General features: G+C 44.6%; 1 protein-coding gene across 5 annotated transcripts in view; it reads right to left on the minus strand.

Moving 5' to 3' along the window:
* The window catches only part of REEP1 (receptor accessory protein 1), a 141,636-nt gene that overhangs the window by 85,870 nt on the left and 29,504 nt on the right, over positions 1 to 26,262 (minus strand). The window lies entirely within an intron of this gene.

The following is a 26,262-nucleotide window of genomic DNA, read 5'->3' on the forward strand; positions in this document are numbered from 1 at the left end:
GTTTGAGCAGCAGTTCTCACTGATCTATGCTAAGGGCTACGTTGGGTCATTAAATGATCTTGTGCTCAGCCCTGCCTCTCAGGACCTGCATGGCAGAGCTCCACCTGCCCTCATTCTCTCCATCATGCACTATCCCCCGCCCAGAAAGCCTCTGCCTGTGCTGTTCTCTCCTTCTGGAGTCTTCCTTTCCCCGTCTTTCTCTGGTTAATGCCTGTTCATCCATCATATTCCAGCTCCAGTATGACTTCTTCTTCCCTGGCCTCCCTAACTAGCTCAAACCTCCTCACTACACTCATAGCACAATGTACCTATCATCAGAGTGTTCCTTTATTATTGTTTGTGTGATGCTTTGATTGACAGCCCTCTTTCCACACCACTGTAAGTGCCCCGAGGGCAGAGAATGGATCTGTTTTGCTCAACACTGTGTTCCCAGAACCTATCCCATAGTAATCCCTCAACAGATATTTGTAAATGAATGAATTGAGCTGGAGGTTTAATCTTTTCACCTGACAGATGAGGTCACCCCAGGGTGCCAACTCAGGGCCAAACTGACTGGGTGCAGCAGTGGGCCTGGCCCAGGCACTATATGAGCTGACATCTCCTGTGACAACCCCGCAGATGGAGCTTTCAGAGTCCCTGCAATGAGCCAGCCTACTTACAGAAGACACCACACTGAAGAAACCCAAAGCTGTGGTTCACTGGGTATTGAGAGGCTGTACAGAGAACTCCTAGTCCGGAAGCAATTTACCAAGCAGGGGTCAGCTTTACCATGAGCACTGTTGCCAGGGAACACTCTGATATTCCACAATCATCAGGTTTCCAGGGAAAACAAAGTTGACTGAACCAAGTCTGTTTCTGGCACCGAAAGGGAGAGGGCTGTTAACTCTTGACTCACACAGGCCTTGTGCGAAGTGCTTTAGAGCTTTATCCCACTTAGACTGCCTTGTCCAAGGGAACCCCTTTTACAGACAGGACTCCAATGCATGGAGCAGCCAGTCACTTACTTGTCTAAAGCCTCGTGACCAGGGAAGTGTAAGGCAGGGGCTGGAGCCCAGCCAGGCCAGCCTCCTCCAAGTCTGACTTCTTGTGGCCACTGTGCACTACCTGGGGGAGCCGCCCACCCTCCAGGAAGGCTGAAATGACCTGTGTGAAGAGCAGGATGAGCCAGTGGGGGTACAAGAGAATAGTGGAAGAAAGGAGAAAAAGTAGGACTGGGGGTGAGGGGGCAACATTTAAGAGAGGGTAGTGCCAAAGACAGCAGGCAGGCCAAGGGGGAGGTGGCTGGGGAAGCCTGCTGGGTTTGGTCATCGCTCCCTTGGTGAGGAAAGTCCCCACACTCCTCCACACTGCCTCCTTGCCTGCCCCCTCCTAAGCATTCTCAGGTATCCAGGAGACTCACTTCCTCAGGGGGGCCTTTCCTGACCTGGTCACACCCTGAAGATTGGGCTCCTCTCCCTTTTTAGGTCCTGTACCTGCCCCTTTCTTAGCTCTTGTCCACCGTATCTACTTGGTCAGCTCAAGGTGCATCTCTCCCACAAGACCGTGTGTTCCACAAAGCCAGAGATGGTGTCCCTCATTCATAACACACCCCTGTCCCCCGCACAGCAGGAAGGACTCAGTAAGAATGTGTTCACTGTGTAAAGTATCAGAATGGGGAAGCCAAAGCCAGCTCCATTGAGGGAACGCTTGTGACCTTGTGTCTGAGGTCTCAGCAGCGAGGTGGATGCCAGACGGCACCAGGCTGATTCAGCAAAGCCTTGGGCACAACACCATGGACTGGGGGGAAATAAATACACCATTCCTCGGGCATAGGTGCCATGGTTATTACCCATGTCTGCCAGGATGGTTTCCAGCCCCTGCCCTGAGGCAGCATGTGAGCAGCAGAGGAGAGACAGGTGGAAAGTTACAGCACTACCCAGCAGCCGATTGATGGGATCCCCGTGAACCCCAGTGTGTCATGACACCCTCTGAGTGGTCATGGAGCAAGGAAGGCAAGACAGGAAGGCCTGTGCTAGGTCAGCTGGACTCTTCTGAAGTGAGCTGGTTGCCAGCATCCTTTGCCTGGCTCCTGTGTGACAGCACAAGGTCCCCACACACATAAGTTTGCTTTTCAGTTTCTAAAAGCTCAGTAACAGTTAGCATCTCACTGCCCCGGGAAAGGGGAAATGGGATGAAAATGGCCAGTTCTTCTTAACCTATTTTAGAGGTAAGAAATAATGAAGGAAGCAGGCTCAAGCCAAAGAGGGTTGGTACTTCTGCCCCTTCAGACCAAGTACCCCCACACGGCCCTTCGCCACTGGCCCCACCAGCCTTGCTTCCCACCCCTCCCTCAGCCTTGGGTTCGCAGAGCCAGCAGCCAGCAGCTGCCCCCTGATTAAACCACATTTGCTTGCAATCTGTGACTTCCTGGCTGTTCTTTCTTTTGTCTGAATGTAGCACAAGCTCTTCCCCAATCCCACAACTGTTGTTTTTCCTGATAAAGCACCACTAATCCTTTAAGACCTGTCTCAGAAATGCCACTTCTTCTGTGAAGGCTTTGGTTACCACCCCCTCAGTTTTCTTGAAACTGTTTAAGCCTGTGACAGGCCTTATGTAGTAGCAGCAATAAAAAAACATTTAAAATAATATTATAATATTATATCATTGAGTGTTCACTAACGCCAGGCACTGTTCTACAAGCTGCACTCATTCTTTCAATTAATTCTCTCACATACATAGGGAAAAAGAATTCTTACTACCCCATTTTACAGACTGGGACACTGAGGCTTAGCATCATTACTCACTCACCCAAGGAGACACAACAGCCAGGTACAGAGCTGGGATCTGAACCCAGGCAGCCTGACAACAGAACCTGCCTTCTCCCGGGGCGGTCTGTGCTGGCTGAGTCTGTCTCCCTAGTCAGATCACATAGTCCTGGGCAATCAGGAGGGTCCCTCATGCCTGGCACAGCACCTCCCCCTTTAAGTGGGTGCTTGAAATGTCTGTTGAGTAACAAGCAATTTCAATCTCTCTCCAAGGAACTCAGCCCACTTGCTAGACTCACATAACTTTCTACAAACTCAGAAAAAATGTGGTAAAATAAGACGGTCTAAAGCTCCTTTAATGCTTGAGCTGGGCTCAAGCAGAGGGAAGGTGGAAGGCTGGAGTGCCATCCTCCAGAGAGACCAGGCTCTGCACTAACACATGCCTCTCGGTTATCGCTGAATGGAGCTTGCACCTCACAGCTCTGCACCCGCCCTCCCTCCCCACCACTGTCATTAACTGTTACCCTGAAGCCCCGACCCTGTGTAAAGGCTCCATGAATCTGCCAGCAGCATTTCCCGTATCTTTGTACTTCACTCCTCCTCTTGCTCCAAGTTAGGTGTCTTCATCCAGGTGGCCTCCCCACCCACCTCTTCCACAGCTGTAGCATCGAGAAGGGAGCATGAGTCTCATGTGAATACTACACTCTGACGCAGTGGCTCCCCACTGGGGTGATCTCGTTTCCCAGGGAAATCTGGGCAATGTCTGGAGACACTCTGGTTGTCTGAGAGTGTGCTACTGGCAGCCAGTGAGTAGAGGCAGGGATGCTGCTAAACATCCTAACATGCACAGGACAGGCCCCCTCTCAAAAAATAATCATCCAGCCCAAAATGTCAATTGTGCCACTGCTGAGAAACCCTAGTTTCTAGACTAGTGCGCTGTTTCCTGGTCCTCGGGCCATGGACTCTTCACCACCATTAAGGGTCATTTTTTGAACCCCAAGGATCATTTTTTTGAACCCCAAGAGTTAAAAAATGTCCAGTGTCTCAAGAAAAACTGTAAATGCTCAGATAGTGGGGGATGGTCCCAAATGGTAAAGACCACATACTAAGCCCGTTGGCCAATGTCAGGGAAAATACAGCTCTGAAGTTGCTTATCAACTTCCTGGAGCTCTGGCCAGAAGAGAGAGATTGCTGACCTAGGGCACAGCTACAAGCTGTGGCACTGCAGTTGCTGACCATAGCCAAGTCCTCTTGGCAAACCATGAAACAAACCAGTATTTTCCACAGTCTTCTCAGGCATCCTAGAGTGGCACCAACATGTCCCAATCCCAAATTGTGCTAAAAATTTCAAAATCAATGCTGGCAATATATTTTTCTAACATTAATTTTTTTAAATGTAAGAGAAATAACAAGCCTATTTATACAGCTGTTTATAGCATTAAAAAACAAATCACACTGAAGAAGTTGTATGTCACCCAAGGGCTTCTGGAACGCTCTATTTCTTGACCTGAGCACTTGCTTTATAATTACAAATATATATAAAACTGTACACATCTTATTTCATAATTTTTTTTGAGACAAAGTCTCACTCTGTCACCCAGGCTAGGGTGCAGTGGCGTGATCTCTGCTCACTGCAACCTCTGCCTCCCAGGTTCAAGGGGTTCTCCTGCTCAGCCTCCCGAGTAGCTGGGATTACAGGTGTGTGTCACCACACCTGGCTAATTTTTGTATTTTTAGTAGAGCTGCGGTTTCTCCACATTGCCCAGGCTGGTCTTGAACTTCTGGCCTCAAATGATTCACCTGTCTTAGCTTCTCAAAGTGCTGGAATTACAGACGTGAGCCACTGCACCCAGCCTTATTTCATATTTTTAAAAACAATGTACAGTAATCAAGAAAATAAATTTGCACAATCTTCCAATTTATGAAGGCACACTGTTTCATCTGAGCATTAAAATGTATTAAAATTTATACTGATGTTTTGTGCTTTTTGTTAATAAAAATATTTATATGTTAGTAAAAACATATAAATCCATTTTTATCACTTTTTATGAGAATTAATCTCCAAGACTGTTTTTGCTGTCTACTGTAACAGAAAAATGCTCCTTGGTTCTTCAGCTCCTTTTGGCATTCCAATAAATATGCTATAATTCTTAATCTGGAGAAAACGGTAACACAGAGCAGATGTATTTGAAGACCCCTATATGTATTTTCCTGATACAATCCTTTTCCTCCCCCGCAAAAGTCATCACTATCCTGAATTTGGTGTTTATCACTCTCACCATGTTTTTATTAACTACATGAGCCATGCATAAACAGAAAAAAAGTGTTTATACCTGTTTACATATTCTACAAATGGAATCACACTGTGATATGTTTTTTCATTCAAACTTATGTTTTTGAAATTCAATCCATGTTGACACTTGTCTTTCTAGATCATTTTAAAAAATTTTTATTTTATTTTACTTTACTTTACTTTACTTTATTTTATTTTTTGAAACCGAGTCTCGCTCCCATTGCGCAGGCTGGAGAGCAGCGGTGCAATCTCGGCTCACTGCAACCTCCACCTCCCAGGTTCAAGTGATTCTCCTTCCTCAACCTCCTGAGTAGCTGGGATTACAGGCGTGAGCCACCCAGTCCAGCTAATTTTTGTATTTTTAGTAGAGACGGAGTTTCACCATGTTGGGCAGACTGGTCTTGAACTCCTGACCTTAGGTGATCCACCCGCCTTGGCCTCCCAAATGTTAGGATTACAGGCGTGAGCCACAGCACCCAGCCTAAAATTATTTTTTTATTTGTATTGAGACAGGGTCTCGCTATGTTGCCCCGGCTGGTCCTGAACTCCTGGGTTCACTGATTTCTCACCTCAACCTTCCAAGTAGCTGGGAATACAGGTATGTGCCACCTGCATCCAGTTTTTCTAGATTCTTTTAAACGACTGTGTACTACTTTACTATATGAACATATTATAGTTTATTCTGTTGATGCATACTTAGGTTCCTTCCTATTTTTCCCCTTTACAAACAGGGCTGTGACGAACATTATTATACATGTCTCCTTGGGCACATTTGAGACCTTCTCTAGTGTATCTACGTAGTGTGGAACTGCTGGGCCAGAAGGTACTGCAGATAATGCAAAACCACTTGCCAGAATGACTATACCAATTTATATTCCTTCCTGCAAGTGTAAAAGATTTCAATACTCCCCATTCTTGCCAAACTTATATAGTCAGACTGTTAGATTTTTGTCAGTGTGATGGGTGTAAAATGGTATCCCACGTTTGTTTCGATTTGCGTTTCCTCAGTGGCAGGTGAAGTCAAACAACTTTTTATGCCTGTTGGCCATTTGGGCTGCTTAACTACCCTGTTTATATCCCTCCATTAGTTTATCTTGTTCTTAGTGATTTTTAGGAATTCTTCATGAATTTTGGGTATAAATCCTTTCTTGGACATATGCATTACACATGTTTTTCCTCAATATAAGCTCTCTTAACTGGGTTTGTGGTGCATTTTCTTGCAGCTTTAAATTTTATATAGACAAATATATCAGTCTTTTCTAGCTTTTTTCTATCTTGTTGAAAAAATCCTGGTCACGTATACTTTTTTACAAGACTTTTAAACTTTTGCTTTTTCAATACTAGATTTTCATTCATTTGGAATTGATCTTTATGTATGGTGTGAGGAATTCAATTTTATTCTTTTCTATATGGATCCCAATTGTCCCATCCCACTGATTTGCAGTGCTATCTGTCATATATAAAGTTTCCAATATGCATAGGTATTATTTTCAGCTCTCTGTTTGACTGATCTACTGTCTAACCATGCACCTATACCACAATGTCTTTATAATAACCATAATATTAACAACCACGACTGTAGAATAAATCCTAATAGTCTTAAAATTGTCTTGGCCATTTTTTTTTATTACAAATTTCAATTAGAATCTTGGCTATTCTTGACCCTTTGTTTTTCTATGTAAATTTCATGATAGTTTGTCAAGTTCCACATAAAACCTTATTTAGATTTTGATTGGAATTTCACTGTATTCATAAAATTTACTAGAAGAATCACCATCTTTATGGTTTCAAGTTTCCTCTTTGTGAACATAGTGGCTTCCATTTCCTCATGTCTTCTTTAATGTCTTTTTATTATATGTTGTAAGTTTCTCCATAAAGATCTTGTACATGTTTTGTCTTACTGCTAGGCACTTTAGGTTTTCGGGGTTTTTTGGCGGCATTATGAATTTTTAAAATTAGATTTTCTATTGGTTATTAATGGTGTATAAGAATGCTACTGACTTTCCAGGCTGCTCTCAGAACCACTAACCTTGCTGCAGTCAAAAGCATTTGGAGTCTCAAATGCATTACAGTGAGTGAAAGCAGCAAACTCAAAAGGCAACATGCGTTATGACTCCATTTATATGCTCTTTCTTTCTTTTCTTGTTTTTTGAGACAGAGTCTCACTCTGTCACCCAGGCTGGAGCGCAGCGGCGCAATCTCAGCTCACTGCAATCTCCACCTCCTGGGTTCAAGCTATTTTTCTGCCTCAGCCTCCTGAGTAGCTGGGATTATAGGCATGCACTACCACACCCAGCTACTTTTTGTACTTTCAGTATAGACGGGGATTCACTATGTTGGCCAGGATGGTATATGCTTTTCTGAAAAAGGGAAGTTTATAGGGACAAAAACCAGATAAGTGGTTGCCTGGGTTAGATGGGGAGGTGGGGGGTTGACTCCAAGAATGTGAAGGAATTTTGGGGAGGGATGGAGCTGTTGCACACCTGACTGTGGTGCTGTTTACACAACTGTGTATGTTTGCCCAAACTCAGAATGAAAACTCACACTAAGAAGAGTGAATTTTACCATTTTCACCTCTATACACCTGACCTTTAAAAAAACCAAAGCATTCAGAGGAATTCACACTCATAAGGCAGGTATGTCGTGGGTCTCCAAAAATGGATCAAGTTGACCTGAGCATCAGCCTCCAAGCTCTGAAACAACCAGTACCTTCCTGATGTCAGAAGGTCCATGTGTGGCAAAACAAGCCTTCCCAAAACCATAATCCATCTCCAAGACCCACTGATCCTCTAGCCCTGAAAGGACCGTCTCAGATACGCTGTGGTCCTGGGATCTAAGTGCTTGAGAAACTCTGACCTTTACCACACTGCCCCAGGGAACATCCTCACTCATGATGGTTCTCTAGAAGCTTCATCTGGGGAAAGAGATCCTCCGTCTGAGCACACAGCTCAGGTTCCCATAGCACAGCAAACCACCTGGGCTTTGGTTGCCATGGGTCCCAGCCCCTGGGCTTCTGCTTACTCCCAGTGACTTTCTAACAGGCTGGAGGGAGAAAATAGGAAAACAGCAGAACAGACCCACTATGTATTTTGGCTCCCTAGAGACTGTATTATTGTGACTTATAAGCCATTTATTTTTGAGTGCTCACTTTTAACCTCCATGTGAGACAGGTATCATCATCTTCCTCATAATAATGAGAAAACTGAGGTTTAGTGAAAATAAATAATTGAGTCTCACAATTAGTCAGGGGAGGAGGCCAAAGTCAAACCCATGTCTAACTCCACTGCCCATCTCCTCACTGCTATGATACACTGCCTTTCTGACTGCAGTACGTGGCTGAGAGTCTGCAGCTGGTCTCTGAATGAATGAATGAGGAGTAGAAGAGTGGGAGGAAGGCTGTGCCTGCTTCCTTGCCTAATGGAATTCCACTCTGGCCCTGAATTATAGATTTACTGACAACAAGTGACAGTATAATTACAGGGTTTCAAGCACATAAACTATTCACATAAACGAGGTTCTCTCCCGACCTCAGCTGATCTTGGGAAAACAGAAACAAGACATGTCCTTCTTTTTCACCTTTGCATGGGATTCTGCCAGCCTCTCTGTAGTCTTTCCTTTCCCAGTTGGCTTCAGACCCTGCTCCTCTCTGCAGATCTGAGAGAGTGAACACATACACAACTCTTCCTTGGGTAACCCACCTCACAAACATCTCATTTGCTTATTTCCTCATCTGATCTGCACTGTACCGCTCTGAGAAAATGGGACTACTTTCCCAGTTTAGAAATTTAAAAAACTGAGCCTCAGAATAGTTGAGGGATATTCCAAAGCCCTTCTCCTATCCAACAAGAGGCAAACCCAGGCCTCCTGTCTCCAAGTCCATGGCCATTCCCCAATCCACACTGCCTCTCTTAGCATGAAGAGGAGGTTTCATTGCTTATTTAAAGCTGTCTATAATGTGTGCTGCAAAAATCCCATTTTAAGTTGGATTTTTATGCTCCCAAACCCAACTTACAAAGCACAAAACAGAAAAGTCTGATGCAAGCAGGAACAAACATTCTGTAAATTTCCAGTTGATACTGTTCCACTCTACAATCCAATCCACACAAATCCCTCAACCATAAATGTCTGCTTGAATCTGTTGTTTTTGTTTGTTTTTCAGTCTTAATTGTAGAGATTCCTATTCTTAAGAAACCCAGCTTTATTGTGTGTGGTAGAAAGGGGCTGGGCTTTGACTTCAGACCTGAGTTTGAATCCAGCTCCGTCCCTGACTAGCTATGGAGTGGCAAGCATGCTTCTTAACTACTCTGAACCAGTTTCCTTGAGTATAGAGACCAAGAACACTACTTTCTACAGCCACTAAGCAGATTAAACGAGGAGACTGTAGGTACAAATTTAACATACCAGAGACACTCTAGATGAATGACAAATATCAGTTCCCCTCCCTTCTACAGAAACAGTAACTGCAAATGCCAATTCTTTTAACCACAAAATACTTTTCATTCAATCATTAAATATGTGCTGATCACCTACTGTGTGCCCTGGGCCATCTGATAGGAAAGGCAGGCAGCAGGCAGATAATTATACACATAACTAATTACTGTCATCACAATAATTGTGATGAGTCCTGCTGAGTCTGTTTTGAAGAAGAGAGAACATTCATTTACAATGACTGTCCTGTGGTTGCCTATATCCCAGCTTATGCTCCCCTCCCCAGACCTCAGAGCCAGAGGATTATGACCTGAAGGGTTATGGTTTTCTCCTCCTGGTGGGCTTCATCTAAAGCCCCCTACATGGTATATATTTAGGCTGAGAAAAGGACTGCTGGGCCTTCCTGTGTGCACCATGAAAAAGGGGTAGGGGGAAAGAGTGAGGAGTTCTTTGAGATTGACTGGCAGGTGGTCAGTGTGTATCTGTGGGGTTTTCTGGGGACTTGTCTGCTCAGCTGGTGCCCTCCTAGCTCTCACACAGCAGGTACTGATGTCCTCTGCCAGGTCCCAAGCAACTTTGAGTGCATGTGTCTGTCTGGCAGAGGGTATCAAAAGCCCTGGGGAAGACCATGGGGACAGGACAAACCTTTACTAATGCCCACCAGGCACTGTACAAGACTCTGATCCCCACAGAAGTCAGGTGAGGTGACTACTATCATCCCCTCTTACACAGGAGAGACCTGGGATGTTAAGAGGTTAAATTCATTCATTCATTCATTCGTTTGTTCGTGCCACAGACATTTATTCAGTCCCCACTCTGTGTCAGATTCTGAGGCCAACACAAGGTCACAGAGCTGCTAACTGAATGAGCTGGATTCGAACGCTCTACCTGGCTTAAAACTCTTTGCTCTTTCTAATCCAACTTGATACCTCAAGGGCAGAGGTTTTATCTTCAGGGAAGTCACAACATGGCTGGGGTGCCAGGTATATCAGAACAAGAAAGGTGGCAGGCAAAGCTGTGTGTACTAAGTATGGAAGGAAAGACAAACGATGATGGGCAAAACTACAAAGATGGAAAACATGAGCTGCCAGAGTCTGGCAGTGGGGGAGAAAAAGATGATGACTACAAAGGGGCATGGGGGAAGTTTTGGAGGCGATGAAACTGTTCTATATTTACACTGTGGTCATGATTACATGACTGTATGCACTTGTCAAAGCTCACAAAACTATACTGTAAAAAGGGTGAATTTCACTGTGTGCAAATTATCAGGAATTTATATAGGAAATTTAATCAGGAAAATCAGGATTTGAATTCAAATTATACAGGAAAGTTCAGGTTTTTCCAGCCCCCTCACTCAGCTGTACTGAGGCTGCATCACTTCTGTTTATAATGCCATGATACCATGTGAACAAACACTGCCAAATGAAGCTGGTCTTATATGTTTAGTTACTGATTTCCTCATCTGTTAAGATCAGCCAAGTTAACAGAGTAGAATGTAGCTAAGTCTTAAAGTGGTTATGTCTCAAAAAGATATTTGCACACCCATGTTCACAGCAGCATTACTCACAATAGCCAAAAGATGGAAGCAACCCAAGTGACCATAAACAGATTAATAAACACTGAATATTATTCATACTTTCAAAGGAAGAAAATGCTGACACTTGCTAAAAGATGGATGAACTATGAGTATATTATGCTAACTTATACAGGCCAATCACAAAAAGGCAAATACTGACTGATTACATTTATAACGGACTGCTCTAGAGAACTCCTTAACTAGGTAAGTCAAAATCATAAAAACAGAAAGTAGAATGGTGGTTGCCACAGGCTGGAGGGATATAGGGAGTTGATAATGGATGTGGAGTTAAAATTTTGTTTTGCAAGATGAAAAGCTTCTGGAGATTGGTCGTACAACAATGTGCAATAAATATACACTAGTGAACTGTGCACTTAAAAATGGTTAAAATGGTAAATTTTATGTTATGTGCTTTTATCACAATTAAAATAAAATAGATTTATAACATTTATGAACCAAAAAAATCTCTGCATGAATATTTGTTCAAAACCATCCATACTTAAAAATTTTATAAAAACAGAATTTACTTAGTACAGGCCATTAGTTCATTTAATCCATAAAAGATTAATTCTAACAAAGTTATAAGAAAACAGAATATATAATCTTTCAAGTTATATCTATTCTGTTTCATGCGGCAATGCTATTTTGTAAAAGTTACTAAAATTTTCAAACATCTGTATTCAATCCATTGTAATGACATTTAAGATGAGTGAAAATTAACAAGTAATGCAAGTAAATATATTTTTTACTGGTTCTGGTTGCAGAGAAAAAAACATGGCTGTATATTATGTTCTATTAATAAGCTACACTATTAAAATGTTTCTGAGATAGATAGATAGATAGATAGATAGATAGATAGATAGATAGATAGATAGATTTCTGATTTGTTCCAGAAAGGATCTGAGATGGCTTGATTATAAATAATTGTGTGGCACATAAGAAATTACCATGATTCCAGGCCACTGGGTTTATCTGGCAGCAGAAAGGCTCAGAACTGCTAACAAAAGCACGGTTGTCACCTCATTAGAAGAGAAGGGCGGGGCTATGTTCCACCTGCCCACAGAAGAAAAGGATTGTGCGAAACACAAGATGTTTGGCTCAGGTCCAGCATGCCACCCTGATTAGAACACAAACCTATTTAAAAAAAAAAAAAAAGAGCAAGCTGGAAAACAGCTCAGCTTTACTTCAATGAGCAAAATTTAAATTCTGAGAGAATTTTCAACATGTGTTTTAATTATGAGTGAGTCAGGACAGTCAGGGAACAAATGCAGTTCACAGCTGCTAAAGTGCGCTTCTCGCTGGAAGTTCTGGACCTCGCTCCTGAGTCGGCCAAGCTGAGGAAGAAGAAAGCAGAGAGACTGGGGCGGGAACCCACTGTATGAACCGCTTGCACACCATATACAATACAGACCCTCTGTGAGGAAAGTGAGGTCCTTCTTTGGATAACAATTTTTTATGTTTGATGCTTTGAAGGGCAATCCTCGGTAATGCTCTAAAAAGTATGGTGGAACACTACATAATAGTTAAAAAGTTAAAATATAGCAAACAGCTGCTTTGTTTTTTGGGTTTTGTTTGTTTGTTTGTTTTGAGACAGGCTGGAGTGCTTTGGCGCGATCTCCGCTCACTGCAAGCTCCACCTTTGCAAGCTCCGCCTCCCGGATTCAAGCAATTCTTAGGCTCAGCCTCCAGAGTAGCTGGGACTACAAGCGCCCGCCACTACGCCCAGCTAATTTTTTTTGTATTCTTAGTAGAGATGGGGTTTCACCGTGTTAGCCAGGATGGTCTCCATCTCCTGACCTCGAGATCCGCCCGCCTGGGCCTCCCAAAGCGCCGGGATTACAGGCCTGAGCCACCGTGCCCGGCCCACAGCTGCTTTGTTTAGAAAAAAAAGATTTCTCTCAATTACCACAGAATGAGAATTCCTCTTTAACAACCATGGCACTTGCTTTTGCAGATCTGAAGAGAAAAGATAAAACTAGGTCACTAAGGAGAAAAACATTCCAATACAATAACAGAAAGAGTTAGTTCTGAGCATGGAGATGTAATAAATTTTATTTGCTTCAGAATGAAAACAATATACACTCTTTCCATTGTGAACCACAAATGGCCACAATCATAGGTGACCATAAGGGACAGTCCAAGTGAAGAATGTCCTATTATCCAGGAATCAAGACTAAAAAGGAAAGCTTCACACTTTGGGGAAAAAAAAGTTACCAGTATAGCACTCCTCAGTAATTAGCACTGGTTACAATATAACACACGCTCTGTACACAGCTTTTAGCAGTTTATATCCATTTGCACATACAAAAACTCTATGAAGTAGACAGGATTATAATTTCCATTTCACAGACTGGAAATGTGGATCAGAGAAGTTAAGTAGTTGGACTAAGGTCACACACCGAGTTTATAGCAGAGCTAGAACTAGAATGTGAGATTTCAAAGCTTAAGTACTAAACCATGGATGCCCCAACTTTTTTGATTGCACAAAATCAGTAAAATATTTTGATCACATGTATTTGTATTACCACAAGTCCTTGGCTTTACTGAGGTAATCTTTTTAAGTCATCATGAGGATTGGTTTAAAATTGGATTGTCTAAGGCTGGGTATAGTGGCTCATGCATGTAATCCCAGCGCTTTGGGAGGCCAAGGCGGGCGGATCACCTGAGGTCAGGAGTTTGAGACCAGCCTGGCCAACGTGGCGAAACCCTGTCTTTACTAAAAATACAAAAATCAGCCAGGTGTGGTGGCAGGTGCCTGTAATCCCAGCTACGCGGGAGGCTGAGGCAGGAGAATCACTTGAACCAGGGAGGCGGAGGTTGCAGTGAGCCGAGATCGTGCCACTGCACTCCAGGCTGTGCAACAAGAGTGAAACTCTGTCTCAAAAAAGAAAAAGAACAAGAAAAAAATTAAATTGTCTAATACATAAGTTCACTTAACAAGCCTCATGTGAATTGTAACACAACTCGGGTTCTGCTGAAAACAAACAGCGAGGGACCGTGTTGCTCCCTCCATGTCGTGGATCTACCCCCACCCTCAGCATCTCCCACCAGAGCATGTGCCACGTCACGCGCATCAGGCGTGCAGACCCAGTGCCCCTTGCTGAGGGCCTACTCCAGGCAGGCACTGTGCTACCAACCACCCACATGTTCTCCTTCCATACTCAACATCTAGAGGCTTCCCCTGCCCAGAGAGCTGGCCAGCACAAGTGATGGGGTGTGGCCTCTGTTCTGCCTGGCTGTGAAGCCACTCCAAGCTGCACCATGGAAGGAGGGACCACCCAGGAGAGCTTGGAGCTTGGGGACCTTGGTGCTGCTCTGTGCTATACCACTTACTAGACACGGGTTCATGGACCGGAGCCCAGAAGCCTCACTTGCTTTACCTCCTCTGCAAAATGTGGTGTCAAACGGGATAATATGTGTTATGATACTTGAAAATGGAAATGCTTCACAGACTTGCAAAAACATTTTTCCTACAGGGGAAGCTCTGACCAGAGGACCATGGACTGGTATCCCACCACTGGAAGGGCTGACATAGGAGCCAGTATGGGAGTCATCTAACCAGTCCTGGGGTGGAGTTGGTATAAGCCCTGGTACCTAGAAGATGCAGGGATGCCACCTAGCTGGGAGACCAAGAACAGCCACTACAAGACAGATTTTCCCTGGGGGTTGGAGGGAGGAAGGGAACACTTACTTTTCCAAGGTGGATGTTTTCTGAAGCCATGGGGAGGAGCGTCACTGTCTCGGTGGAATCATAATAGCAACCTGCCTCCTCATTCACTGGTTCTGGGTGTGAGGGAAATGCCTCTTCCCAGAAGATTCTGGGGGATCTCAGAAGATGCCTAAGGTCCAGCCTGGGTCCCTCTCAAAATAAAAAGAGAAAACAACTGACAAGTTCACACTGTTCCCTTTCCCTAGATGTGTTTGAGCTAAGAAGGCCTTACTATCAATGGTACAGTTTGGCAAATACTTCAGCACCATATAGGGACCCCTCCCCTACCTCCTGCCCCAACTGGTCTATTAAGAAATGCCTGGGCTGAGGCATCGCCAGAGACACCCTGGGGGAAGTGGATAACTATAGTAACTAACTAGCAGTCTTCAACATTTTAGTGTAGAGTAGTTTAACAGCTCCGTGGCCACTGGCAGCAGGTAGGGAAGGGCATGCTGGGCTGTTTCCCTGGGTTGATGGATTGATTGGTTTGGGCAATGGTGGAATTCAAGGAATGGGAGAGGTTTGGAGAACAGGGTGCTGGCTAAAGATGCCTAGCCAGGACCCAGGATGATAGCACCAGGTCTCTGGGCATAGAAGGGGAGATGTGGCACAGGGATGGGCTCCCAACTAGGGGTCAGGAATCCTGGTTCCAGGTTCAGCTCTGATCCCAATAGGCTGGGCAATCTTAGGCCATCACACCCCCTCCCTGCATCTCAGTCTCTTCGTTCTTTCATTCAGAAAACACTCACCTAGTGCCTACCAGTATGATGGGTGTGTAACACTGTTCTATTGCTGGTGAGGCAGGAGTGAACACATGAAGAGAGCACCATGTTGAGTTCTGGGGTGCCCTCCCCTTCTGCAGCTCAAGCACTGTTTATCCCCATGCCTGCAGTCTGACCCAGGTCCAGCCCTGGCCTCTGCTGGGCTGTTTCCACTGTGTGGACACTCTGAGCATGAACTGGGCCCTCTACACTCCACCCTGCATCCGGAGATAGTGTAAGGATGTTAGTAAACACTCAAAACAACGGTGGGCAAAGCAAAGCTGCTACGAGGCCAGCAGAACAGTCGTGGACAGTCACCCTTGCCATGGTACATTCCTGGAAATTGCAGCAGGAAGGAGAATGGTCAAAAGGGGATCACTTTTTGCTGTATCCCTTTGTCACCAGCAGATGGGAATCCTGGGTCAGCAAGGCAGAATGCTGACCGAGCTTTCCTCTGGATGGTGGAAAACAAAGAGTGGATAGGCTGGGGAGAAAAACAGGAAAACGGGTGTGTTTTCATCTTTGTGGCTGTGCAGATGAGCAATCAATGAAGCAAAGCTGCGGTGTTAAGAACTGACTCTATTCTTGATAGAGCTCAAAAGATACCATTGTTCCCTACTGCCCAAAGAAAAATGTCCAAGCTGTTTATGTTGATATCAAGGGCCAGTGCCATCTAGCTGCAGCTGTTCCACCAGCTTCTTGGGCACTCTGCTAATTCCTGTCTACTCATTTCTGCCACTGTGCTCAGTCATCATTCTCTTGGCCTGCAGTGCTCTGCCCCCAGCTCTGTCTGCCAAAATCCTATGCATTCTTCTAATGCATTGGACTAGAGGCCTCAGCACTACTGACATATGGGCCAGACAATTCTTTGTTGTGAGGGGCTGTCCTCAGCATTATCCCTGGGCTCTAACTCTTAGATGATCTCACTCCAAGTGTGACAACCAAAAACATCTCCAGACACCACCGAATGTCCTCTCAGAACGAAACAGCCCCTGCTTGAGAACCACTGTTCTATACCTAGATCCAGGGCTATTCTTTTTATGAAACCTTTTCCTGATCTCTTTAGAAGGAGGGTTATATGTGCCTTCTACACACTTGGTAATGTTCTATTAGCACTTAACTAGCCTTCTTCCAGCTTGCATTACGTGGTTGTATTATACCTTCCTCATTAGGCTACAAGTTCCTTAAGAGCAAGGACAATACTGTGTTCATCTTATACAAGCCACAACACCATCTAGAGTAGCAATTAATATTGGCTACTATTTATTGGCTAGTAATAAACTAGGGTTTAAGTTCTTACTGTTAACATAAGCACAACTCATCTAAATTTTAAAATACGTAAAAAAAAAAAAAAAAAAAAAACTAAAAATCAAAATCATCCACAACCCAACACCCAGCAGCAGCAGTAGTTAAAATACTGGTAGACTGAATATGGCCCTCTAACACAAGTATACCAGTAAAATACCCTCCAATCTTCCTTCTGTAAGTGCAGAATCCAAGGAAAATATCTGCAGCAGAGGCAGCAGCCCAGGGCCAGACTGACATGGCCGGGGGGGACCATGAGAGCCATCTTGTCCACCCCAGCAGATGCTTGGATCTGCTTTAGAATGCTGTTCTGGACTGATTGAACCTTTGCACATATAGGAACTTGCTATCATCCCACGCAGGCTGGTCCATCTTGGGCCACCCTAAGGAGCTCTTTGTTTTACTGACTTAAAATTTGTTACCCGGGATTTCACTCCTTGGTCCAGTCCAAATTCTATCTCCTTAGCCAAATGGGTCCACTCTCTCTATTTCCCATCGACAGGTTCTGCCCTCCTTTCTCTGTGCTGAGAACTGCGCCTCTCGTCAACTAGGATGGGCCCCAGAAACCAGGTTCATACTGCACAACCCTTCCTGACCTTCAACAGTCAGGTTCTGTCTCCCAGGAATTGGCATTGGTACTGAGAAACTTGAGTAATTTCTGCTGGATACTTGAACTAAAGGATTATAAACTCAAGAGTGGAGACTGCAACTGTGTAGGGCCATGCTTGGCAATATACCCATGAAAAAAGTAGAAGTCTAGGGAGAGAGAGAGTCAGAAAGAGTGCCAGACACACACAGAGAGTCGAGCAGATGTGGCCAAAGAAGCAGATAAGTGAGACCAGGGCCCAGGGGAGGCTTCCCAACTGCCTTCCAGGTCCCAGGGCCACATGAGTCAACTGCAACTTCCTGCCTCTTTACAATAAAGAGTTGTTGTTTTGGCTCATGCTAAGCCCAGCTGGTTTTATCTGTCTTGGTTCATGTAACTAAAACCAAAAAAGCTTAAAGAGGAGTTGACTCAGATACAGCCCTTGAAACCTTTAACAGTGGATGCCCCAAAACTTGGGTGCCCTTAGCCTTCTCTCCACCTTGAACTCACATCCACTGGGGGTGACTAAGTCCCCTCTGATGGAAGATCATGCATCTCTACGTGCAAAGCCCTTCACGCCTCTGGGTACCACTGACAAATCCAGGTTGTGCTGGCACCATAAGGTGAGGATCCACTTCAGAAGCTGTCAGAGCCAAGAATCCAATTAAGCTGTATCCACATGTGAAAAAGGTGACCACCAAACGTGTATGTTTGAGTAAAAAGTCACATCACACCAACTAAATACAAGCACCCACGGTGAAGACGTGAGACCAGAGAGGCTGGGAGCTGTCCAACTCCTTCATCTGCATTCTCTTTGAAGCTCCTTGGAGCTGGCTCTAAGTGCTTCTCAGAGCAGATCACAGCACCAGCAGAAACCACAGCAGGCTTTTCCATGGGCATACATCCCCCACTTCCCTAGGAGCAGATAATGGCAGCCAGCTTGCAAGGTCTTCCTTCCAGTTCCTGACAGGGTCAGGGGCAGAACAACTCCCTGCATACTGGGCAGGGCATGGGCTTTGGAGTCAGACATAGATTCTCATCCCATTTCTACCACGTATTAGCTTTATGACTTTGATTAAGGTATTGAACTTCTCTAAGATGCAATCCCCTCATCTACAAAAATAAGTAACAATAATTCCTATTTTGAGGATTAAATGAAACAAGAGTTTTCAAGAGACCAGCATGACAATACCAGAAACACTAGTTTCCTATCTCTCATCATGTTTATATTAAACTCTTCCATTCATTTTCAAAATTTACTAAATGACAATGTAATGTCAATTTAAAAATATCATTTATGAGAGAGCATCCTCACTATACATGATCAGTTGGAAAATAACAACTTGATTAGGGCTCACTTTATTTTTCAGTGTCCTCTAAGTTGCATCAATTCCATAAATGTCAAAGTCAGCAAAAATAAGCAAGAGTATACTTAATATTTCAACAGATGCGCCTGTCCAAGAGGCTGCAAGTTTGGTTCCCATGCAGGTCCAATTCACTGTAGGCAGATGACTAACCTCTTAAAACCCACATTTGCTGCTGGGATTAACTGGCCAGGAGGCCCCATGCAGATGAATGCCCAGTCATGACCTCCCCCCACCATGACAGCAACAAATGCTTCATCCACACTCCTTTTTCCTTTAATTCCCCAGAGGCTTTATAAAGCCAGCCCAGCTTCCTGAAGCTTGACTTCCTCATTAATGGACGTACAGCTAATGGAGTGCTGCCTGCGGCTTGTGCCCAAAGGTCACCAAGCAGCTTCCTTCCCTCCCCTACTCCAGAAAGCTGTGCAATCTCTCCAGGAGGCTCCGGGGTCCCAGAGTCCCGCCTGGGAAAAGGACAGGGAGGCTGAGAACATGGGCCCTTGTCACTGAGGGCCAACCTCTCACCCTCTAGGGCTGCAATGGGACAGGTCTTTCTCTACACCCTGGCTCCTATCCCAAGGAAAGCTGTCGTTTCCTCCAAATAGAAACAACAGCCAACGAGGCCATTGGTGCTTCGGTTTTTTTGCTTCCATCTCTTTATTCACAAACCCATCCATCAAAAACTGAGGATGAGAGTAGAGACTGGCACAGTCTGGGGAGACATTTTGGCATTATTTCTCAAACCTTAACAGTGTTGCTATCCTCTGACGCAGTAATTGCACTCCTGGGAATCTATCCAACAGAAATCATCAGATGCAAACAAAGATTAATACATAAATATGTTCCATGGTGTTCTTACGTCCAAAGCTGAAAATGATATAAGCATCCAACAGTAAAGAAATAATTGGCCATAAAACATTAAAAGGTCACTAAAATCTTATCTTAGGACTCTTGTGGGCAATAAGAAAATATTAATATATTAATGGTAAATGGAAAAGCAAGTACACAGTAACTTCAATCATAAACTTTTTATATTCAAAAAGTCTTAAGGACCCCTCCAAAATGTATCTCAGGGTAATGGAATTATGAATGATTTTTATTTTCTTCTTTATCCTTTGCTTTTCTTCCCCATCCTATTGACCACAGTAGCATTTGACCCTTCATCCATGACAGATCCTTTGCACTGTCATGATACAAAGATGAGTGGGTCAGTCCTGCATCTCACTGAGTGCAAGTGTAGCTGGAGTCCACTCAAGCAGATCATCACACCCATAATGAATGCTCTGAAGGCTGAAGCTGAATTGCTTTTTAAAAAATATTTTTATTTTTTAGAAATGGGTCTTGCTCTGTCACCCAGGCTGCAGTGCAGTGGCACCTTCTGAGCTCACTGTAGCCTCAAACTCCTAGGCTCAGGTGATCCTCTGACCTCAGCCTCCTGAGTAGCTAGGACTACAGGAGTACACCACGATGCCTGGCTAAATTTTTTTTTTTGGACAGAGTCTCACTCTGTTGCCCAGGCTGGAGTGCAGTGGCACGATCTCGACTCACTGCAACCTCCACCTCCCGGGTTCAAGTGATTCTCATGCCTCAGCCTCCCAAGCAGCTGAGACTACAGGCCTGCATTACCAGTCTGGCTAATTTTTTTTGTATTTTTAGTAGAGACACGGTTTCACCATGTTGGCCAAACTGGTCTCAAACTCCTGGCCTCAAAGTGATCCTCCCAGTTCAGCCTCCCAAAGTGTTGGGATTATAGACATAAACCACCACGCCTGGCTGCCTGGCTAATTAAAAAAGAAAATGCATAGAGATGGAGTCTTGCTGTTTCGCAGGCTGGTCTCAAACTCCTGGGCTCAAGTGATCCTCCTGCCTTGGCCTCCCAAAGTGCTAGGGTTACAAGTGTAAGCCCCATATCAGGCCTAAGACTGGACTCCCAATCAGCAACTTCTATAGGCAGGAGATGCTCCAGCAGATCTTGAAAGGTCAGCAGGGATTTGGAAGATTCTGGAAGAAGGTGGGGTAGGGGAGGCATTTCGGGAGGGGAGAACAGCATGAATAAACTCCAGAAACATGAGAGAGGATGATGGGTTTGCGGCTACAAATGGCTCAGTGCAGCTGGGTCAGGCAGAAGATAGGCTGAGGGGAGCAATCACCCCAGAGCACATCTGACAGCATCCATCCAAAGGGTGAGAGGAGGAGGAAAAACTGAAGAGGAAGGTGGCTAGGCTGGTGACTGAAAATATGAAGGCAACCTACTAGCACCATGCTGGACACTTGGTATATATGTAGTAAATAGGAATGATTAAATGAATGAATGTACGAGTGGTGAAGGTACAGAACAGAGGTTAGAATAGCAGTTTACAACCCAGGCTGTGAAGGGAACCAGAGAGCTGAAGTTCCCCACTCGCACATGTGCTCTTATGGTCTCCCAGGACTCATCAATATTCCAGCAAAATAAAGGAACAATTTCTGTAAAATCATTAGCAACCAAGCCTTCGATTTCACAGTGAAGAAAGATGAATGTATCCAAATTTGTCATGGCACTAACTAGATAAAAGACGAGTCTACTCTGGATAAGAGGAAAGACTATGGATGCCACCACAATTCCCTTCCTTCAGGTTCAGATGCCCAAACTCTGTTGCTTTTTAATTTGCAATTGCAAAATCTCAGGGCGGGGGGAGGACTTTAAAGCTTATCTGCCTACCCTCTAAAAGAAAAAAGCAATGCTTCAATCCTCTGCACCCACAAGCTCCTCCCAACAGTAAGGGTTTCTAATTTTCATTTAGCACACACAAACCCACATTCCCCTCCAGAAGCTGATACCATTGCTGGAGTGCTTGTTAAGAAGTTAAGTTAAGCAAACAAAAACCATCTCCCTGCTCCAGCTTACATCATCAAGGATGAAAACAATGCCCCTGAAACACACCCTGTTTGGCACAGCTATGCTGCCCAATCCCTCGTTATAAAGACCACCCACCTTCACCCCCACCCCTGGGCACCCACCACAGGACTCTGTCTCCAGCTAGAGGTGATGTGACCAAAGTTGGGCCCAAAATCCTCTCAGATTTTTTTCCCCAGCAATTTAGAATCAGGGCTGAGATATCTGCAGGTTACTTAAAACAAAGACTGTAAACTTAAGCAGCTGTGAGGTGGCCACATCTGGCCAAATGCTCACCAGAAGAGAGACGGATGTCTCCAGAGAGAAGATCAGAACAGACAGAAGCACAGACACTTCATGGTAAGACAGACAGGCTCTATGGGCAAAGTCAAGTCTTCGTTGTTATTTTTTTTAAGCTCACCATTGGTACCTAGAACAGGTACCTTGTTAGAGGTTAAACAGATATACAGATACTGGTTAAATAAATTAAAAGGGGGAAAGGAGAGACAGACAGACACAGAATTTGTGTGGGTTCTGGGCTCTCCTGAGGCCCGGTTGGTCCCTCTAGTCTTAACAGTCCAGGAGCTGGGCCAGTATCCTTCCCATAAATGTCCTCGCTTACTCAAGCTGGTATGAAGCAGGCTTCTGTTACTTGCATTCAAAGGGATCTCCCTGAGACATCCCCAAGCTTGGCCCCAGTCCTCTGCCTTTCTGTGTACCCGTTTCCTCCCTCAGGGCAAGCCCCTGCACTCCGGTCTGCACCAGCTGAGCAGGCCCAGCATCCACATCAGCCCAGCTGCTCTCCTGTCTCTAACAGCCTGTGGGAGATTTCCTCTTGGATCATATATCCTTGCCTTAAGCCAATTTCCTTATTCCAGGAGCTCTCAAACTTGAGAGGCATGAGAATCACCAGGTGGGTGTGTTAAAACACAGATTGCTGGGCCCACCTCCAAAATGTCTGATTCAGCAGGTTTGAGGTGGGGCCTGAATGTCTGCACTTCTACCAAGTACCCTGGGTCACCCATTGAAGACTCTGCCCTCTGTACCACCATCTGCCACTCAGATTTGCCTCCTCCTTCTCTCTATTGGCACCCGCAGCCAGCAGGCTCCAGGCTTTGGAGATTTCCTCTGAGGAACTTTTCTCCTCAGCCCTTCCCTTAGTCCTCTCACAACTCCAGCCCTCCTCATTGCATGCCCGGAGGACTCCTTTCGGTTCACCTTGTGCCTCACTGCCAGATTCCTCTGCCTGAGGTACAGTTCTCCTCGGGCCACTCGCCTGCTCATAACCTTTGGCTATTATGAAAAAGGCTGCTAAGAATATTGGAGTAAAGTCCTGTGTGGACATATGTTTTCATTTTGCTATGAAAGAGGGTAAGTATATATCTAACCTAATTTTAAAACTGCCAAACTGTTTTTTTAAGTGGCTGTAGCATTTCATTCCCTCCCTCCCCATAACCTTTGAATGACTCCATATGGACTACTAAATTTTTTCCAGATTCTGGGGCTTGACTTTCCAACATCTTGCAATCCAGCCCATACCTGCTGATCCAGCCAAAAGCAACATACCACATAAATTCTAACCCAGTCTTCAATATGTTCATGCTGTGTCCTCATTCTCTCTTAACCCTTCTGAAATCCCAAATCTGGTCTGTCTTCTTTGAGACCTTCTCCACCACCCTAGCCTGAAAACATAAAGGCTCCTCTTTCCAACGCACAGAATACACAAAAATATTTGAGTCAAGATCATCTAGCTCTCCATCCCACCCTTTGCTTGAAGAAGTATGATCATAATAAAATACTCCCAGTGTGCTCAAGCTGTTACCTAGTCTTTACTCATCCATCAGAAAAAACACAAAGACAATGGAAGGATTTTATGTAAAACTATCTACAGTACTGCAATAAGCAACATTTTTCCAGAGGCTGGGGACAAGCAGTTACCATAGCCTTATCAAATGAAAGAACAAAATGCATTTCCCTGTCTTCTGATGAGTGTTATCTGATCTACAAATTGGTGTTTGGTAGTAGTTCTCCTAACAGATCTCAAAGAACCCTAATAGAACACATGTATTTACCCTTACATATTACTTATTCAGAGGCCAGGGCAGAGATTCTCATAGGCCTCACACTGCTGGTCCCCATGGTAGGGGGAATAAATCAGTACTCTGTGTGAAAAGCAACATGATGGCATGTACCAAAAGTCCTTTGATAGTTTCCTGTTGGGAGCCAAAAGAACAACAACAAAAAAAGCCTTTTGAAAAGCCACACCTGGCCAGGCACAGTGGCTCACGCCTGGAATCCCAGCACTTTGGGAGGCTGAGGCTGGCGGATCATCTGAGATCAGGAGTTCGAGACCAGCCTGGTCAACATGGTGAAACCCCATCTTTACTAAAATACAAAAATTAGCTGGGCATGGTGGCAGACGCCTGTAGTCCCAGCTACTCAGGAGCTGAGGCAGGAGAATCGCTTGAACCCGGGAGGCAGAGGTTGCAGTGAGCCGAGATCACGCCATTGTACTCCAGTCTGGGCAACACAGCAAGACTGTGCCAAAAAAAAAAAAAAAAAAAGCCACACCTGTTATCCATGATTTTCCTTTATGGAATCTAGCATAAGGAAAAGACCCCCAAAAACAAAGGGGTAGACTGTACCATTATCTATAGTCACACACACAAAAATCAGAAACAACCTAAATGTCTAACAAATAGAGGCATGGCTCTTACATTTCCTATATTTATTTATTGTCCATTTGTGCCCAAAAGGATTTATGATACACTTAAATAAATTGTGTTCAACTTACTAGAATGGATACGGACATTAAGAATGATATTTAGGGCTGGGTGCAGTGGCTCATGCCTGTAATCCCAATACTTTGGGAGGCCAAGAGAGGAGGATCACTTGAACCCAGAAGTTTGAGACCAGCCTGGGCAACAGAATGAGACCCTGTCTCTGTAAAAAATGTAAAAATCAGCTGGGCGTGGTGGCACATGTCTGTAGTCCCAGCTTTGCAGGAGGTCGAGGCTGCTGTGAGCCATGATGGTGCCACTGCACTCCAGGTCTGGGCGACAGAGCAAGACTCCGTCTCAAAAAAAAGAAAAGAAAAGAAAAGAAAAAAACGACATTTACAAAATGTTTGAAACAGAAGACTTTCTATTATGTTACCAAGAGAAGTGAAATGCAAAATTCTGAATATATACAATTACAATGATATATTTTTACAGATTAAGTTCACAAATAGAAAACTAGAAGAAATATTCTCTACAATGTTATTGGCAGTTATGGTAGAATGATGGGAAGAGTGACAACATTTCCTTTCTATATAAATATTTTCCAAGTAATTGGCTTATTTAAAAAATATATCTTAAAATAAATATAGAAACTAAACAGGGGTTGTCAGGCATTCCCTATCATATAGCTCAGAGAAAATCACCTGTCCTTGAGATATAAATATGGGTTGGATCACTAGAACAAAAGGAAGACAAATGCAAAGAACGCACGAAGGCATGGGAAGATCCTGGCCATGTGTGCACTTAGCAGTGCAGAAAAAAGTACAGAAAAAAGGGGGCAAGCATATTTGATGTGTGAATGGCACTTTTAATATGACAGAACACAGACCATGTTTTAAAAGGTTGATGCCCAGACTAGGAAACATGGTGAAACCCTATCTCTACTAAAAATACAAAAAAATTACCCAGGCATGATAGTACATTCCTATAATCCCAGCAATCTCAGCTATTCAGGAGACTGAGGTGGGAGGATCTCTTCAGCATGGGAGGCGGAGGTTGCAGTGAGCTGAGGTCGCACCACTGCACTCCAGCCTGGGCAACAGAGGGAATGGTAGAGGATTAACAGCTAGGATTTCTCCTTGTGGTTTCAGAACCGCCCTACGTCTGCTTCCCTAAGGAGTATGCCATGACAACTGGAAGGGTACGCACAGTACGGAACTGGTCTAAAGAGCTGGAGTGCGGCTTGAGCACTGTTACTCACCAGTGGACCCTGGGCAGTCACTCAGCCTCTCTGCTCTTCTGTTCCTCACTTGTAAAGTGGGAAGCATCTTGGTAGAGGTTCTTTTGGTTATAAGTAACAGAAATGGACTCAAACTAGCATAAGCAGTAAAGAGAATGTGTGGGGAGGACACGGGTGCAGGGAGGGGTTAGCATACAAACCCCAAGGCAGCTGGGCCTCGTAACAGTCTAGAACTAGGGACTGGAGAGTCCTGGAAGGCCAGGCCATGTGTCTGCCACCTCAGCATTCTCCGGTGTCTCTATCACTCCTCCTCCTCCTCTGACCCACCTCCCACACTGTCATGAATTTGTTTAATATAGGTGCTGCCTTGGCATACACTTTTAGGCCTGACATGAGTTATCTGAAACACAGTAGCACCCTATCACCTTTGGCCTGGTTAAAAATTCCCCTCGCTGTGGGGGAATTACATTTCTCCCTCTCCAGCCCGCTCCTGCTACTTCCTAAGTGAGCTCCCTGCCACATCCAGACTTCCCCTCAGCCTCCCGTCAGTACCCCTAACCTCTCTGGACCTGTAAGTAATAAATATCTTCTCTTTCACGCATTTTGGTTTCACCTCCCCACTGTATTTCACCTGACTGGCAGACCTAAACCTAACTTCCCC

The sequence above is a fragment of the Piliocolobus tephrosceles genome, chromosome 15 (assembly GCF_002776525.5).
Source record: "Piliocolobus tephrosceles isolate RC106 chromosome 15, ASM277652v3, whole genome shotgun sequence".
Classification (NCBI taxonomy): domain Eukaryota; kingdom Metazoa; phylum Chordata; class Mammalia; order Primates; family Cercopithecidae; genus Piliocolobus; species Piliocolobus tephrosceles.